Source organism: Gadus macrocephalus, chromosome 19 (assembly GCF_031168955.1).
Source record: "Gadus macrocephalus chromosome 19, ASM3116895v1".
In the NCBI taxonomy this organism is placed as follows: domain Eukaryota; kingdom Metazoa; phylum Chordata; class Actinopteri; order Gadiformes; family Gadidae; genus Gadus; species Gadus macrocephalus.
In genome coordinates this window covers 279,878-298,095 of record NC_082400.1, presented here as the reverse complement: position 1 = coordinate 298,095, position 18,218 = coordinate 279,878, and positions in this window count along the sequence as shown.

Genomic DNA, 18,218 nt, shown 5'->3' with positions numbered 1-18,218 from the left:
AATGTGTTTTTGACTTTACATGGTTGATTTTGCTCAAAACTACTTCCAAATGGTGGAGTATGGCCCTATAACCCATTGCTGAGCTTAGTAACACGTTTGCATTGAAATTGACAGAGATATCAACATTTCTTGTTTTTATGCCTGCAAAATGCTTTTCAGAGCGCCAGAATCACTTTTCGACCAACAACGTGTTTTTGACCTCACACTGTTGATTTCACTCAAAACGAATGTATTCCACTTCCAAATGGTTTAGTATGGCCCAATAACCCTTTAGTAAGCTTAGTAACACGTTTGAACTGAAATTGACAGAGATATCAACGTTTCTTGTTTTTATGCCTGCAAAATGCTTTTCAGAGCGCCAGAATCACTTTTCGATCAACAACGTGTTTTTGACTTTACATGGTTGATTTTGCTCAAAACTACTTCCAAATGGTGGAGTATGGCCCTATAACCCATTGCTGAGCTTAGTAACACGTTTGCATTGAAATTGACAGAGATATCAACGTTTCTTGTTTTTATGCCTGCAAAATGCTTTTCAGAGCGCCAGAATCACTTTTCGATCAACAACGTGTTTTTGACTTTACATGGTTGATTTTGCTCAAAACTACTTCCAAATGGTGGAGTATGGCCCTATAACCCATTGCTGAGCTTAGTAACACGTTTGCATAGAAATTGACAGAGATATCAACGTTTCTTGTTTTTATGCCTGCAAAATGCTTTTCAGAGCGCCAGAATCACTTTTCGACCAACAACGTGTTTTTGACCTCACATTGTTGATTTCACTCAAAACGAATGTATTCCACTTCCAAATGGTTTAGTATGGCCCAATAACCCTTTAGTAAGCTTAGTAACACGTTTGAACTGAAATTGACAGAGATATCAACGTTTCTTGTTTTTATGCCTGCAAAATGCTTTTCAGAGCGCCAGAATCACTTTTTGACAGACAATGTGTTTTTGACTTTACATGGTTGATTTTGCTCAAAACTACTTCCAAATGGTGGAGTATGGCCCTATAACCCATTGCTGAGCTTAGTAACACGTTTGCATTGAAATTGACAGAGATATCAACATTTCTTGTTTTTATGCCTGCAAAATGCTTTTCAGAGCGCCAGAATCACTTTTCGACCAACAACGTGTTTTTGACCTCACACTGTTGATTTCACTCAAAACGAATGTATTCCACTTCCAAATGGTTTAGTATGGCCCAATAACCCTTTAGTAAGCTTAGTAACACGTTTGAACTGAAATTGACAGAGATATCAACGTTTCTTGTTTTTATGCCTGCAAAATGCTTTTCAGAGCGCCAGAATCACTTTTCGATCAACAACGTGTTTTTGACTTTACATGGTTGATTTTGCTCAAAACTACTTCCAAATGGTGGAGTATGGCCCTATAACCCATTGCTGAGCTTAGTAACACGTTTGCATTGAAATTGACAGAGATATCAACGTTTCTTGTTTTTATGCCTGCAAAATGCTTTTCAGAGCGCCAGAATCACTTTTCGATCAACAACGTGTTTTTGACTTTACATGGTTGATTTTGCTCAAAACTACTTCCAAATGGTGGAGTATGGCCCTATAACCCATTGCTGAGCTTAGTAACACGTTTGCATAGAAATTGACAGAGATATCAACGTTTCTTGTTTTTATGCCTGCAAAATGCTTTTCAGAGCGCCAGAATCACTTTTCGACCAACAACGTGTTTTTGACCTCACATTGTTGATTTCACTCAAAACGAATGTATTCCACTTCCAAATGGTTTAGTATGGCCCAATAACCCTTTAGTAAGCTTAGTAACACGTTTGAACTGAAATTGACAGAGATATCAACGTTTCTTGTTTTTATGCCTGCAAAATGCTTTTCAGAGCGCCAGAATCACTTTTTGACAGACAATGTGTTTTTGACTTTACATGGTTGATTTTGCTCAAAACTACTTCCAAATGGTGGAGTATGGCCCTATAACCCATTGCTGAGCTTAGTAACACGTTTGCATTGAAATTGACAGAGATATCAACATTTCTTGTTTTTATGCCTGCAAAATGCTTTTCAGAGCGCCAGAATCACTTTTCGACCAACAACGTGTTTTTGACCTCACACTGTTGATTTCACTCAAAACGAATGTATTCCACTTCCAAATGGTTTAGTATGGCCCAATAACCCTTTAGTAAGCTTAGTAACACGTTTGAACTGAAATTGACAGAGATATCAACGTTTCTTGTTTTTATGCCTGCAAAATGCTTTTCAGAGCGCCAGAATCACTTTTCGATCAACAACGTGTTTTTGACTTTACATGGTTGATTTTGCTCAAAACTACTTCCAAATGGTGGAGTATGGCCCTATAACCCATTGCTGAGCTGAGTAACACGTTTGCATTGAAATTGACAGAGATATCAACATTTCTTGTTTTTATGCCTGCAAAATGCTTTTCAGAGCGCCAGAATCACTTTTCGACCAACAACGTGTTTTTGACCTCACACTGTTGATTTCACTCAAAACGAATGTATTCCACTTCCAAATGGTTTAGCATGGCCCAATAACCCTTTATTAAGCTTAGTAACACGTTTGAACTGAAATTGACAGAGATATCAACGTTTCTTGTTTTTATGCCTGCAAAATGCTTTTCAGAGCGCCAGAATCACTTTTTGACAGACAATGTGTTTTTGACTTTACATGGTTGATTTTGCTCAAAACTACTTCCAAATGGTGGAGTATGGCCCTATAACCCATTGCTGAGCTTAGTAACACGTTTGCATTGAAATTGACAGAGATATCAACGTTTCTTGTTTTTATGCCTGCAAAATGCTTTTCAGAGCACCAGAATCACTTTTCGACCAACAACGTGTTTTTGACTTTACATGGTTGATTTTGCTCAAAACTACTTCCAAATGGTGGAGTATGGCCCTATAACCCATTGCTGAGCTTAGTAACACGTTTGCATTGAAATTGACAGAGATATCAACGTTTCTTGTTTTTATGCCTGCAAAATGCTTTTCAGAGCGCCAGAATCACTTTTTGACAATGTGTTTTTGACTTTACATGGTTGATTTTGCTCAAAACTACTTCCAAATGGTGGAGTATGGCCCTATAACCCATTGCTGAGCTTAGTAACACGTTTGCATTGAAATTGACAGAGATATCAACATTTCTTGTTTTTATGCCTGCAAAATGCTTTTCAGAGCGCCAGAATCACTTTTTGACAGACAATGTGATTTTGACTTTACATGGTTGATTTTGCTCAAAACTACTTCCAAATGGTGGAGTATGGCCCTATAACCCATTGCTGAGCTTAGTAACACGTTTGCATTGAAATTGACAGAGATATCAACATTTCTTGTTTTTATGCCTGCAAAATGCTTTTCAGAGCGCCAGAATCACTTTTCGACCAACAACGTGTTTTTGACCTCACACTGTTGATTTCACTCAAAACGAATGTATTCCACTTCCAAATGGTTTAGTATGGCCCAATAACCCTTTAGTAAGCTTAGTAACACGTTTGAACTGAAATTGACAGAGATATCAACGTTTCTTGTTTTTATGCCTGCAAAATGCTTTTCAGAGCGCCAGAATCACTTTTTGACAGACAATGTGTTTTTGACTTTACATGGTTGATTTTGCTCAAAACTACTTCCAAATGGTGGAGTATGGCCCTATAACCCATTGCTGAGCTTAGTAACACGTTTGCATTGAAATTGACAGAGATATCAACGTTTCTTGTTTTTATGCCTGCAAAATGCTTTTCAGAGCACCAGAATCACTTTTCGACCAACAACGTGTTTTTGACCTCACACTGTTGATTTCACTCAAAACGAATGTATTCCACTTCCAAATGGTTTAGTATGGCCCAATAACCCTTTAGTAAGCTTAGTAACACGTTTGAACTGAAATTGACAGAGATATCAACGTTTCTTGTTTTTATGCCTGCAAAATGCTTTTCAGAGCGCCAGAATCACTTTTCGATCAACAACGTGTTTTTGACTTTACATGGTTGATTTTGCTCAAAACTACTTCCAAATGGTGGAGTATGGCCCTATAACCCATTGCTGAGCTGAGTAACACGTTTGCATTGAAATTGACAGAGATATCAACGTTTCTTGTTTTTATGCCTGCAAAATGCTTTTCAGAGCGCCAGAATCACTTTTCGACCAACAACGTGTTTTTGACCTCACATTGTTGATTTCACTCAAAACGAATGTATTCCACTTCCAAATGGTTTAGTATGGCCCAATAACCCTTTAGTAAGCTTAGTAACACGTTTGAACTGAAATTGACAGAGATATCAACGTTTCTTGTTTTTATGCCTGCAAAATGCTTTTCAGAGCGCCAGAATCACTTTTTGACAGACAATGTGTTTTTGACTTTACATGGTTGATTTTGCTCAAAACTACTTCCAAATGGTGGAGTATGGCCCTATAACCCATTGCTGAGCTTAGTAACACGTTTGCATAGAAATTGACAGAGATATCAACATTTCTTGTTTTTATGCCTGCAAAATGCTTTTCAGAGCGCCAGAATCACTTTTCGACCAACAACGTGTTTTTGACCTCACACTGTTGATTTCACTCAAAACGAATGTATTCCACTTCCAAATGGTTTAGTATGGCCCAATAACCCTTTAGTAAGCTTAGTAACACGTTTGAACTGAAATTGACAGAGATTTCAACGTTTCTTGTTTTTATGCCTGCAAAATGCTTTTCAGAGCGCCAGAATCACTTTTTGACAGACAATGTGTTTTTGACTTTACATGGTTGATTTTGCTCAAAACTACTTCCAAATGGTGGAGTATGGCCCTATAACCCATTGCTGAGCTTAGTAACACGTTTGCATTGAAATTGACAGAGATATCAACGTTTCTCGTTTTTATGCCTGCAAAATGCTTTTCAGAGCACCAGAATCACTTTTCGACCAACAACGTGTTTTTGACTTTACATGGTTGATTTTGCTCAAAACTACTTCCAAATGGTTGAGTATGGCCCTATAACCCATTGCTGAGCTTAGTAACACGTTTGCATTGAAATTGACAGAGATATCAACGTTTCTTGTTTTTATGCCTGCAAAATGCTTTTCAGAGCGCCAGAATCACTTTTTGACAATGTGTTTTTGACTTTACATGGTTGATTTTGCTCAAAACTACTTCCAAATGGTGGAGTATGGCCCTATAACCCATTGCTGAGCTTAGTAACACGTTTGCATTGAAATTGACAGAGATATCAACATTTCTTGTTTTTATGCCTGCAAAATGCTTTTCAGAGCGCCAGAATCACTTTTTGACAGACAATGTGTTTTTGACTTTACATGGTTGATTTTGCTCAAAACTACTTCCAAATGGTGGAGTATGGCCCTATAACCCATTGCTGAGCTTAGTAACACGTTTGCATTGAAATTGACAGAGATATCAACATTTCTTGTTTTTATGCCTGCAAAATGCTTTTCAGAGCGCCAGAATCACTTTTCGACCAACAACGTGTTTTTGACCTCACACTGTTGATTTCACTCAAAACGAATGTATTCCACTTCCAAATGGTTTAGTATGGCCCAATAACCCTTTAGTAAGCTTAGTAACACGTTTGAACTGAAATTGACAGAGATATCAACGTTTCTTGTTTTTATGCCTGCAAAATGCTTTTCAGAGCGCCAGAATCACTTTTTGACAGACAATGTGTTTTTGACTTTACATGGTTGATTTTGCTCAAAACTACTTCCAAATGGTGGAGTATGGCCCTATAACCCATTGCTGAGCTTAGTAACACGTTTGCATTGAAATTGACAGAGATATCAACGTTTCTTGTTTTTATGCCTGCAAAATGCTTTTCAGAGCACCAGAATCACTTTTCGACCAACAACGTGTTTTTGACCTCACACTGTTGATTTCACTCAAAACGAATGTATTCCACTTCCAAATGGTTTAGTATGGCCCAATAACCCTTTAGTAAGCTTAGTAACACGTTTGAACTGAAATTGACAGAGATATCAACGTTTCTTGTTTTTATGCCTGCAAAATGCTTTTCAGAGCGCCAGAATCACTTTTCGATCAACAACGTGTTTTTGACTTTACATGGTTGATTTTGCTCAAAACTACTTCCAAATGGTGGAGTATGGCCCTATAACCCATTGCTGAGCTGAGTAACACGTTTGCATTGAAATTGACAGAGATATCAACGTTTCTTGTTTTTATGCCTGCAAAATGCTTTTCAGAGCGCCAGAATCACTTTTCGACCAACAACGTGTTTTTGACCTCACATTGTTGATTTCACTCAAAACGAATGTATTCCACTTCCAAATGGTTTAGTATGGCCCAATAACCCTTTAGTAAGCTTAGTAACACGTTTGAACTGAAATTGACAAAGATATCAACGTTTCTTGTTTTTATGCCTGCAAAATGCTTTTCAGAACGCCAGAATCACTTTTTGACAGACAATGTGTTTTTGACTTTACATGGTTGATTTTGCTCAAAACTACTTCCAAATGGTGGAGTATGGCCCTATAACCCATTGCTGAGCTTAGTAACACGTTTGCATAGAAATTGACAGAGATATCAACATTTCTTGTTTTTATGCCTGCAAAATGCTTTTCAGAGCGCCAGAATCACTTTTCGACCAACAACGTGTTTTTGACCTCACACTGTTGATTTCACTCAAAACGAATGTATTCCACTTCCAAATGGTTTAGTATGGCCCAATAACCCTTTAGTAAGCTTAGTAACACGTTTGAACTGAAATTGACAGAGATTTCAACGTTTCTTGTTTTTATGCCTGCAAAATGCTTTTCAGAGCGCCAGAATCACTTTTTGACAGACAATGTGTTTTTGACTTTACATGGTTGATTTTGCTCAAAACTACTTCCAAATGGTGGAGTATGGCCCTATAACCCATTGCTGAGCTTAGTAACACGTTTGCATTGAAATTGACAGAGATATCAACGTTTCTCGTTTTTATGCCTGCAAAATGCTTTTCAGAGCACCAGAATCACTTTTCGACCAACAACGTGTTTTTGACTTTACATGGTTGATTTTGCTCAAAACTACTTCCAAATGGTGGAGTATGGCCCTATAACCCATTGCTGAGCTTAGTAACACGTTTGCATTGAAATTGACAGAGATATCAACATTTCTTGTTTTTATGCCTGCAAAATGCTTTTCAGAGCGCCAGAATCACTTTTTGACAGACAATGTGATTTTGACTTTACATGGTTGATTTTGCTCAAAACTACTTCCAAATGGTGGAGTATGGCCCTATAACCCATTGCTGAGCTTAGTAACACGTTTGCATTGAAATTGACAGAGATATCAACATTTCTTGTTTTTATGCCTGCAAAATGCTTTTCAGAGCGCCAGAATCACTTTTCGACCAACAACGTGTTTTTGACCTCACACTGTTGATTTCACTCAAAACGAATGTATTCCACTTCCAAATGGTTTAGTATGGCCCAATAACCCTTTAGTAAGCTTAGTAACACGTTTGAACTGAAATTGACAGAGATATCAACGTTTCTTGTTTTTATGCCTGCAAAATGCTTTTCAGAGCGCCAGAATCACTTTTTGACAGACAATGTGTTTTTGACTTTACATGGTTGATTTTGCTCAAAACTACTTCCAAATGGTGGAGTATGGCCCTATAACCCATTGCTGAGCTTAGTAACACGTTTGCATTGAAATTGACAGAGATATCAACGTTTCTTGTTTTTATGCCTGCAAAATGCTTTTCAGAGCACCAGAATCACTTTTCGACCAACAACGTGTTTTTGACCTCACACTGTTGATTTCACTCAAAACGAATGTATTCCACTTCCAAATGGTTTAGTATGGCCCAATAACCCTTTAGTAAGCTTAGTAACACGTTTGAACTGAAATTGACAGAGATATCAACGTTTCTTGTTTTTATGCCTGCAAAATGCTTTTCAGAGCGCCAGAATCACTTTTCGATCAACAACGTGTTTTTGACTTTACATGGTTGATTTTGCTCAAAACTACTTCCAAATGGTGGAGTATGGCCCTATAACCCATTGCTGAGCTGAGTAACACGTTTGCATTGAAATTGACAGAGATATCAACGTTTCTTGTTTTTATGCCTGCAAAATGCTTTTCAGAGCGCCAGAATCACTTTTCGACCAACAACGTGTTTTTGACCTCACATTGTTGATTTCACTCAAAACGAATGTATTCCACTTCCAAATGGTTTAGTATGGCCCAATAACCCTTTAGTAAGCTTAGTAACACGTTTGAACTGAAATTGACAGAGATATCAACGTTTCTTGTTTTTATGCCTGCAAAATGCTTTTCAGAGCGCCAGAATCACTTTTTGACAGACAATGTGTTTTTGACTTTACATGGTTGATTTTGCTCAAAACTACTTCCAAATGGTGGAGTATGGCCCTATAACCCATTGCTGAGCTGAGTAACACGTTTGCATTGAAATTGACAGAGATATCAACGTTTCTTGTTTTTATGCCTGCAAAATGCTTTTCAGAGCGCCAGAATCACTTTTCGACCAACAACGTGTTTTTGACCTCACATTGTTGATTTCACTCAAAACGAATGTATTCCACTTCCAAATGGTTTAGTATGGCCCAATAACCCTTTAGTAAGCTTAGTAACACGTTTGAACTGAAATTGACAGAGATATCAACGTTTCTTGTTTTTATGCCTGCAAAATGCTTTTCAGAGCGCCAGAATCACTTTTTGACAGACAATGTGTTTTTGACTTTACATGGTTGATTTTGCTCAAAACTACTTCCAAATGGTGGAGTATGGCCCTATAACCCATTGCTGAGCTTAGTAACACGTTTGCATTGAAATTGACAGAGATATCAACATTTCTTGTTTTTATGCCTGCAAAATGCTTTTCAGAGCGCCAGAATCACTTTTCGACCAACAACGTGTTTTTGACCTCACACTGTTGATTTCACTCAAAACGAATGTATTCCACTTCCAAATGGTTTAGTATGGCCCAATAACCCTTTAGTAAGCTTAGTAACACGTTTGAACTGAAATTGACAGAGATATCAACGTTTCTTGTTTTTATGCCTGCAAAATGCTTTTCAGAGCGCCAGAATCACTTTTCGATCAACAACGTGTTTTTGACTTTACATGGTTGATTTTGCTCAAAACTACTTCCAAATGGTGGAGTATGGCCCTATAACCCATTGCTGAGCTTAGTAACACGTTTGCATTGAAATTGACAGAGATATCAACGTTTCTTGTTTTTATGCCTGCAAAATGCTTTTCAGAGCGCCAGAATCACTTTTCGATCAACAACGTGTTTTTGACTTTACATGGTTGATTTTGCTCAAAACTACTTCCAAATGGTGGAGTATGGCCCTATAACCCATTGCTGAGCTTAGTAACACGTTTGCATAGAAATTGACAGAGATATCAACGTTTCTTGTTTTTATGCCTGCAAAATGCTTTTCAGAGCGCCAGAATCACTTTTCGACCAACAACGTGTTTTTGACCTCACATTGTTGATTTCACTCAAAACGAATGTATTCCACTTCCAAATGGTTTAGTATGGCCCAATAACCCTTTAGTAAGCTTAGTAACACGTTTGAACTGAAATTGACAGAGATATCAACGTTTCTTGTTTTTATGCCTGCAAAATGCTTTTCAGAGCGCCAGAATCACTTTTTGACAGACAATGTGTTTTTGACTTTACATGGTTGATTTTGCTCAAAACTACTTCCAAATGGTGGAGTATGGCCCTATAACCCATTGCTGAGCTTAGTAACACGTTTGCATTGAAATTGACAGAGATATCAACATTTCTTGTTTTTATGCCTGCAAAATGCTTTTCAGAGCGCCAGAATAACTTTTCGACCAACAACGTGTTTTTGACCTCACACTGTTGATTTCACTCAAAACGAATGTATTCCACTTCCAAATGGTTTAGTATGGCCCAATAACCCTTTAGTAAGCTTAGTAACACGTTTGAACTGAAATTGACAGAGATATCAACGTTTCTTGTTTTTATGCCTGCAAAATGCTTTTCAGAGCGCCAGAATCACTTTTCGATCAACAACGTGTTTTTGACTTTACATGGTTGATTTTGCTCAAAACTACTTCCAAATGGTGGAGTATGGCCCTATAACCCATTGCTGAGCTTAGTAACACGTTTGCATTGAAATTGACAGAGATATCAACGTTTCTTGTTTTTATGCCTGCAAAATGCTTTTCAGAGCGCCAGAATCACTTTTCGATCAACAACGTGTTTTTGACTTTACATGGTTGATTTTGCTCAAAACTACTTCCAAATGGTGGAGTATGGCCCTATAACCCATTGCTGAGCTTAGTAACACGTTTGCATAGAAATTGACAGAGATATCAACGTTTCTTGTTTTTATGCCTGCAAAATGCTTTTCAGAGCGCCAGAATCACTTTTCGACCAACAACGTGTTTTTGACCTCACATTGTTGATTTCACTCAAAACGAATGTATTCCACTTCCAAATGGTTTAGTATGGCCCAATAACCCTTTAGTAAGCTTAGTAACACGTTTGAACTGAAATTGACAGAGATATCAACGTTTCTTGTTTTTATGCCTGCAAAATGCTTTTCAGAGCGCCAGAATCACTTTTTGACAGACAATGTGTTTTTGACTTTACATGGTTGATTTTGCTCAAAACTACTTCCAAATGGTGGAGTATGGCCCTATAACCCATTGCTGAGCTTAGTAACACGTTTGCATTGAAATTGACAGAGATATCAACATTTCTTGTTTTTATGCCTGCAAAATGCTTTTCAGAGCGCCAGAATCACTTTTCGACCAACAACGTGTTTTTGACCTCACACTGTTGATTTCACTCAAAACGAATGTATTCCACTTCCAAATGGTTTAGTATGGCCCAATAACCCTTTAGTAAGCTTAGTAACACTTTTGAACTGAAATTGACAGAGATATCAACGTTTCTTGTTTTTATGCCTGCAAAATGCTTTTCAGAGCGCCAGAATCACTTTTCGATCAACAACGTGTTTTTGACTTTACATGGTTGATTTTGCTCAAAACTACTTCCAAATGGTGGAGTATGGCCCTATAACCCATTGCTGAGCTGAGTAACACGTTTGCATTGAAATTGACAGAGATATCAACATTTCTTGTTTTTATGCCTGCAAAATGCTTTTCAGAGCGCCAGAATCACTTTTCGACCAACAACGTGTTTTTGACCTCACACTGTTGATTTCACTCAAAACGAATGTATTCCACTTCCAAATGGTTTAGCATGGCCCAATAACCCTTTATTAAGCTTAGTAACACGTTTGAACTGAAATTGACAGAGATATCAACGTTTCTTGTTTTTATGCCTGCAAAATGCTTTTCAGAGCGCCAGAATCACTTTTTGACAGACAATGTGTTTTTGACTTTACATGGTTGATTTTGCTCAAAACTACTTCCAAATGGTGGAGTATGGCCCTATAACCCATTGCTGAGCTTAGTAACACGTTTGCATTGAAATTGACAGAGATATCAACATTTCTTGTTTTTATGCCTGCAAAATGCTTTTCAGAGCGCCAGAATCACTTTTCGACCAACAACGTGTTTTTGACCTCACACTGTTGATTTCACTCAAAACGAATGTATTCCACTTCCAAATGGTTTAGTATGGCCCAATAACCCTTTAGTAAGCTTAGTAACACGTTTGAACTGAAATTGACAGAGATATCAACGTTTCTTGTTTTTATGCCTGCAAAATGCTTTTCAGAGCGCCAGAATCACTTTTTGACAGACAATGTGTTTTTGACTTTACATGGTTGATTTTGCTCAAAACTACTTCCAAATGGTGGAGTATGGCCCTATAACCCATTGCTGAGCTTAGTAACACGTTTGCATTGAAATTGACAGAGATATCAACGTTTCTTGTTTTTATGCCTGCAAAATGCTTTTCAGAGCACCAGAATCACTTTTCGACCAACAACGTGTTTTTGACTTTACATGGTTGATTTTGCTCAAAACTACTTCCAAATGGTGGAGTATGGCCCTATAACCCATTGCTGAGCTTAGTAACACGTTTGCATTGAAATTGACAGAGATATCAACGTTTCTTGTTTTTATGCCTGCAAAATGCTTTTCAGAGCGCCAGAATCACTTTTTGACAATGTGTTTTTGACTTTACATGGTTGATTTTGCTCAAAACTACTTCCAAATGGTGGAGTATGGCCCTATAACCCATTGCTGAGCTTAGTAACACGTTTGCATTGAAATTGACAGAGATATCAACATTTCTTGTTTTTATGCCTGCAAAATGCTTTTCAGAGCGCCAGAATCACTTTTTGACAGACAATGTGTTTTTGACTTTACATGGTTGATTTTGCTCAAAACTACTTCCAAATGGTGGAGTATGGCCCTATAACCCATTGCTGAGCTTAGTAACACGTTTGCATTGAAATTGACAGAGATATCAACATTTCTTGTTTTTATGCCTGCAAAATGCTTTTCAGAGCGCCAGAATCACTTTTCGACCAACAACGTGTTTTTGACCTCACACTGTTGATTTCACTCAAAACGAATGTATTCCACTTCCAAATGGTTTAGTATGGCCCAATAACCCTTTGGTAAGCTTAGTAACACGTTTGAACTGAAATTGACAGAGATATCAACGTTTCTTGTTTTTATGCCTGCAAAATGCTTTTCAGAGCGCCAGAATCACTTTTTGACAGACAATGTGTTTTTGACTTTACATGGTTGATTTTGCTCAAAACTACTTCCAAATGGTGGAGTATGGCCCTATAACCCATTGCTGAGCTTAGTAACACGTTTGCATTGAAATTGACAGAGATATCAACATTTCTTGTTTTTATGCCTGCAAAATGCTTTTCAGAGCGCCAGAATCACTTTTCGACCAACAACGTGTTTTTGACCTCACACTGTTGATTTCACTCAAAACGAATGTATTCCACTTCCAAATGGTTTAGTATGGCCCAATAACCCTTTAGTAAGCTTAGTAACACGTTTGAACTGAAATTGACAGAGATATCAACGTTTCTTGTTTTTATGCCTGCAAAATGCTTTTCAGAGCGCCAGAATCACTTTTCGATCAACAACGTGTTTTTGACTTTACATGGTTGATTTTGCTCAAAACTACTTCCAAATGGTGGAGTATGGCCCTATAACCCATTGCTGAGCTTAGTAACACGTTTGCATTGAAATTGACAGAGATATCAACGTTTCTTGTTTTTATGCCTGCAAAATGCTTTTCAGAGCGCCAGAATCACTTTTCGATCAACAACGTGTTTTTGACTTTACATGGTTGATTTTTCTCAAAACTACTTCCAAATGGTGGAGTATGGCCCTATAACCCATTGCTGAGCTTAGTAACACGTTTGCATAGAAATTGACAGAGATATCAACGTTTCTTGTTTTTATGCCTGCAAAATGCTTTTCAGAGCGCCAGAATCACTTTTCGACCAACAACGTGTTTTTGACCTCACATTGTTGATTTCACTCAAAACGAATGTATTCCACTTCCAAATGGTTTAGTATGGCCCAATAACCCTTTAGTAAGCTTAGTAACACGTTTGAACTGAAATTGACAGAGATATCAACGTTTCTTGTTTTTATGCCTGCAAAATGCTTTTCAGAGCGCCAGAATCACTTTTTGACAGACAATGTGTTTTTGACTTTACATGGTTGATTTTGCTCAAAACTACTTCCAAATGGTGGAGTATGGCCCTATAACCCATTGCTGAGCTTAGTAACACGTTTGCATTGAAATTGACAGAGATATCAACATTTCTTGTTTTTATGCCTGCAAAATGCTTTTCAGAGCGCCAGAATCACTTTTCGACCAACAACGTGTTTTTGACCTCACACTGTTGATTTCACTCAAAACGAATGTATTCCACTTCCAAATGGTTTAGTATGGCCCAATAACCCTTTAGTAAGCTTAGTAACACGTTTGAACTGAAATTGACAGAGATATCAACGTTTCTTGTTTTTATGCCTGCAAAATGCTTTTCAGAGCGCCAGAATCACTTTTCGATCAACAACGTGTTTTTGACTTTACATGGTTGATTTTGCTCAAAACTACTTCCAAATGGTGGAGTATGGCCCTATAACCCATTGCTGAGCTGAGTAACACGTTTGCATTGAAATTGACAGAGATATCAACATTTCTTGTTTTTATGCCTGCAAAATGCTTTTCAGAGCGCCAGAATCACTTTTCGACCAACAACGTGTTTTTGACCTCACACTGTTGATTTCACTCAAAACGAATGTATTCCACTTCCAAATGGTTTAGCATGGCCCAATAACCCTTTATTAAGCTTAGTAACACGTTTGAACTGAAATTGACAGAGATATCAACGTTTCTTGTTTTTATGCCTGCAAAATGCTTTTCAGAGCGCCAGAATCACTTTTTGACAGACAATGTGTTTTTGACTTTACATGGTTGATTTCACTCAAAACGAATGTATTCCACTTCCAAATGGTTTAGCATGGCCCAATAACCCTTTAGTAAGCTTAGTAACACGTTTGAACTGAAATTGACAGAGATATCAACGTTTCTTGTTTTTATGCCTGCAAAATGCTTTTCAGAGCGCCAGAATCACTTTTTGACAGACAATGTGTTTTTGACTTTACATGGTTGATTTTGCTCAAAACTACTTCCAAATGGTGGAGTATGGCCCTATAACCCATTGCTGAGCTTAGTAACACGTTTGCATTGAAATTGACAGAGATATCAACATTTCTTGTTTTTATGCCTGCAAAATGCTTTTCAGAGCGCCAGAATCACTTTTCGACCAACAACGTGTTTTTGACCTCACACTGTTGATTTCACTCAAAACGAATGTATTCCACTTCCAAATGGTTTAGTATGGCCCAATAACCCTTTAGTAAGCTTAGTAACACGTTTGAACTGAAATTGACAGAGATATCAACGTTTCTTGTTTTTATGCCTGCAAAATGCTTTTCAGAGCGCCAGAATCACTTTTCGATCAACAACGTGTTTTTGACTTTACATGGTTGATTTTGCTCAAAACTACTTCCAAATGGTGGAGTATGGCCCTATAACCCATTGCTGAGCTGAGTAACACGTTTGCATTGAAATTGACAGAGATATCAACATTTCTTGTTTTTATGCCTGCAAAATGCTTTTCAGAGCGCCAGAATCACTTTTCGACCAACAACGTGTTTTTGACCTCACACTGTTGATTTCACTCAAAACGAATGTATTCCACTTCCAAATGGTTTAGCATGGCCCAATAACCCTTTATTAAGCTTAGTAACACGTTTGAACTGAAATTGACAGAGATATCAACGTTTCTTGTTTTTATGCCTGCAAAATGCTTTTCAGAGCGCCAGAATCACTTTTTGACAGACAATGTGTTTTTGACTTTACATGGTTGATTTTGCTCAAAACTACTTCCAAATGGTGGAGTATGGCCCTATAACCCATTGCTGAGCTTAGTAACACGTTTGCATTGAAATTGACAGAGATATCAACATTTCTTGTTTTTATGCCTGCAAAATGCTTTTCAGAGCGCCAGAATCACTTTTCGACCAACAACGTGTTTTTGACCTCACACTGTTGATTTCACTCAAAACGAATGTATTCCACTTCCAAATGGTTTAGTATGGCCCAATAACCCTTTAGTAAGCTTAGTAACACGTTTGAACTGAAATTGACAGAGATATCAACGTTTCTTGTTTTTATGCCTGCAAAATGCTTTTCAGAGCGCCAGAATCACTTTTTGACAGACAATGTGTTTTTGACTTTACATGGTTGATTTTGCTCAAAACTACTTCCAAATGGTGGAGTATGGCCCTATAACCCATTGCTGAGCTTAGTAACACGTTTGCATTGAAATTGACAGAGATATCAACGTTTCTTGTTTTTATGCCTGCAAAATGCTTTTCAGAGCACCAGAATCACTTTTCGACCAACAACGTGTTTTTGACTTTACATGGTTGATTTTGCTCAAAACTACTTCCAAATGGTGGAGTATGGCCCTATAACCCATTGCTGAGCTTAGTAACACGTTTGCATTGAAATTGACAGAGATATCAACGTTTCTTGTTTTTATGCCTGCAAAATGCTTTTCAGAGCGCCAGAATCACTTTTTGACAATGTGTTTTTGACTTTACATGGTTGATTTTGCTCAAAACTACTTCCAAATGGTGGAGTATGGCCCTATAACCCATTGCTGAGCTTAGTAACACGTTTGCATTGAAATTGACAGAGATATCAACATTTCTTGTTTTTATGCCTGCAAAATGCTTTTCAGAGCGCCAGAATCACTTTTCGACCAACAACGTGTTTTTGACCTCACACTGTTGATTTCACTCAAAACGAATGTATTCCACTTCCAAATGGTTTAGTATGGCCCAATAACCCTTTAGTAAGCTTAGTAACACGTTTGAACTGAAATTGACAGAGATATCAACGTTTCTTGTTTTTATGCCTGCAAAATGCTTTTCAGAGCGCCAGAATCACTTTTCGATCAACAACGTGTTTTTGACTTTACATGGTTGATTTTGCTCAAAACTACTTCCAAATGGTGGAGTATGGCCCTATAACCCATTGCTGAGCTGAGTAACACGTTTGCATTGAAATTGACAGAGATATCAACATTTCTTGTTTTTATGCCTGCAAAATGCTTTTCAGAGCGCCAGAATCACTTTTCGACCAACAACGTGTTTTTGACCTCACACTGTTGATTTCACTCAAAACGAATGTATTCCACTTCCAAATGGTTTAGCATGGCCCAATAACCCTTTAGTAAGCTTAGTAACACGTTTGAACTGAAATTGACAGAGATATCAACGTTTCTTGTTTTTATGCCTGCAAAATGCTTTTCAGAGCGCCAGAATCACTTTTTGACAGACAATGTGTTTTTGACTTTACATGGTTGATTTTGCTCAAAACTACTTCCAAATGGTGGAGTATGGCCCTATAACCCATTGCTGAGCTTAGTAACACGTTTGCATTGAAATTGACAGAGATATCAACATTTCTTGTTTTTATGCCTGCAAAATGCTTTTCAGAGCGCCAGAATCACTTTTCGACCAACAACGTGTTTTTGACCTCACACTGTTGATTTCACTCAAAACGAATGTATTCCACTTCCAAATGGTTTAGTATGGCCCAATAACCCTTTAGTAAGCTTAGTAACACGTTTGAACTGAAATTGACAGAGATATCAACGTTTCTTGTTTTTATGCCTGCAAAATGCTTTTCAGAGCGCCAGAATCACTTTTTGACAGACAATGTGTTTTTGACTTTACATGGTTGATTTTGCTCAAAACTACTTCCAAATGGTGGAGTATGGCCCTATAACCCATTGCTGAGCTTAGTAACACGTTTGCATTGAAATTGACAGAGATATCAACGTTTCTTGTTTTTATGCCTGCAAAATGCTTTTCAGAGCACCAGAATCACTTTTCGACAAACAACGTGTTTTTGACTTTACATGGTTGATTTTGCTCAAAACTACTTCCAAATGGTGGAGTATGGCCCTATAACCCATTGCTGAGCTTAGTAACACGTTTGCATTGAAATTGACAGAGATATCAACGTTTCTTGTTTTTATGCCTGCAAAATGCTTTTCAGAGCGCCAGAATCACTTTTTGACAATGTGTTTTTGACTTTACATGGTTGATTTTGCTCAAAACTACTTCCAAATGGTGGAGTATGGCCCTATAACCCATTGCTGAGCTTAGTAACACGTTTGCATTGAAATTGACAGAGATATCAACATTTCTTGTTTTTATGCCTGCAAAATGCTTTTCAGAGCGCCAGAATCACTTTTCGACCAACAACGTGTTTTTGACCTCACACTGTTGATTTCACTCAAAACGAATGTATTCCACTTCCAAATGGTTTAGTATGGCCCAATAACCCTTTAGTAAGCTTAGTAACACGTTTGAACTGAAATTGACAGAGATATCAACGTTTCTTGTTTTTATGCCTGCAAAATGCTTTTCAGAGCGCCAGAATCACTTTTCGATCAACAACGTGTTTTTGACTTTACATGGTTGATTTTGCTCAAAACTACTTCCAAATGGTGGAGTATGGCCCTATAACCCATTGCTGAGCTGAGTAACACGTTTGCATTGAAATTGACAGAGATATCAACATTTCTTGTTTTTATGCCTGCAAAATGCTTTTCAGAGCGCCAGAATCACTTTTCGACCAACAACGTGTTTTTGACCTCACACTGTTGATTTCGCTCAAAACGAATGTATTCCACTTCCAAATGGTTTAGCATGGCCCAATAACCCTTAAGTAAGCTTAG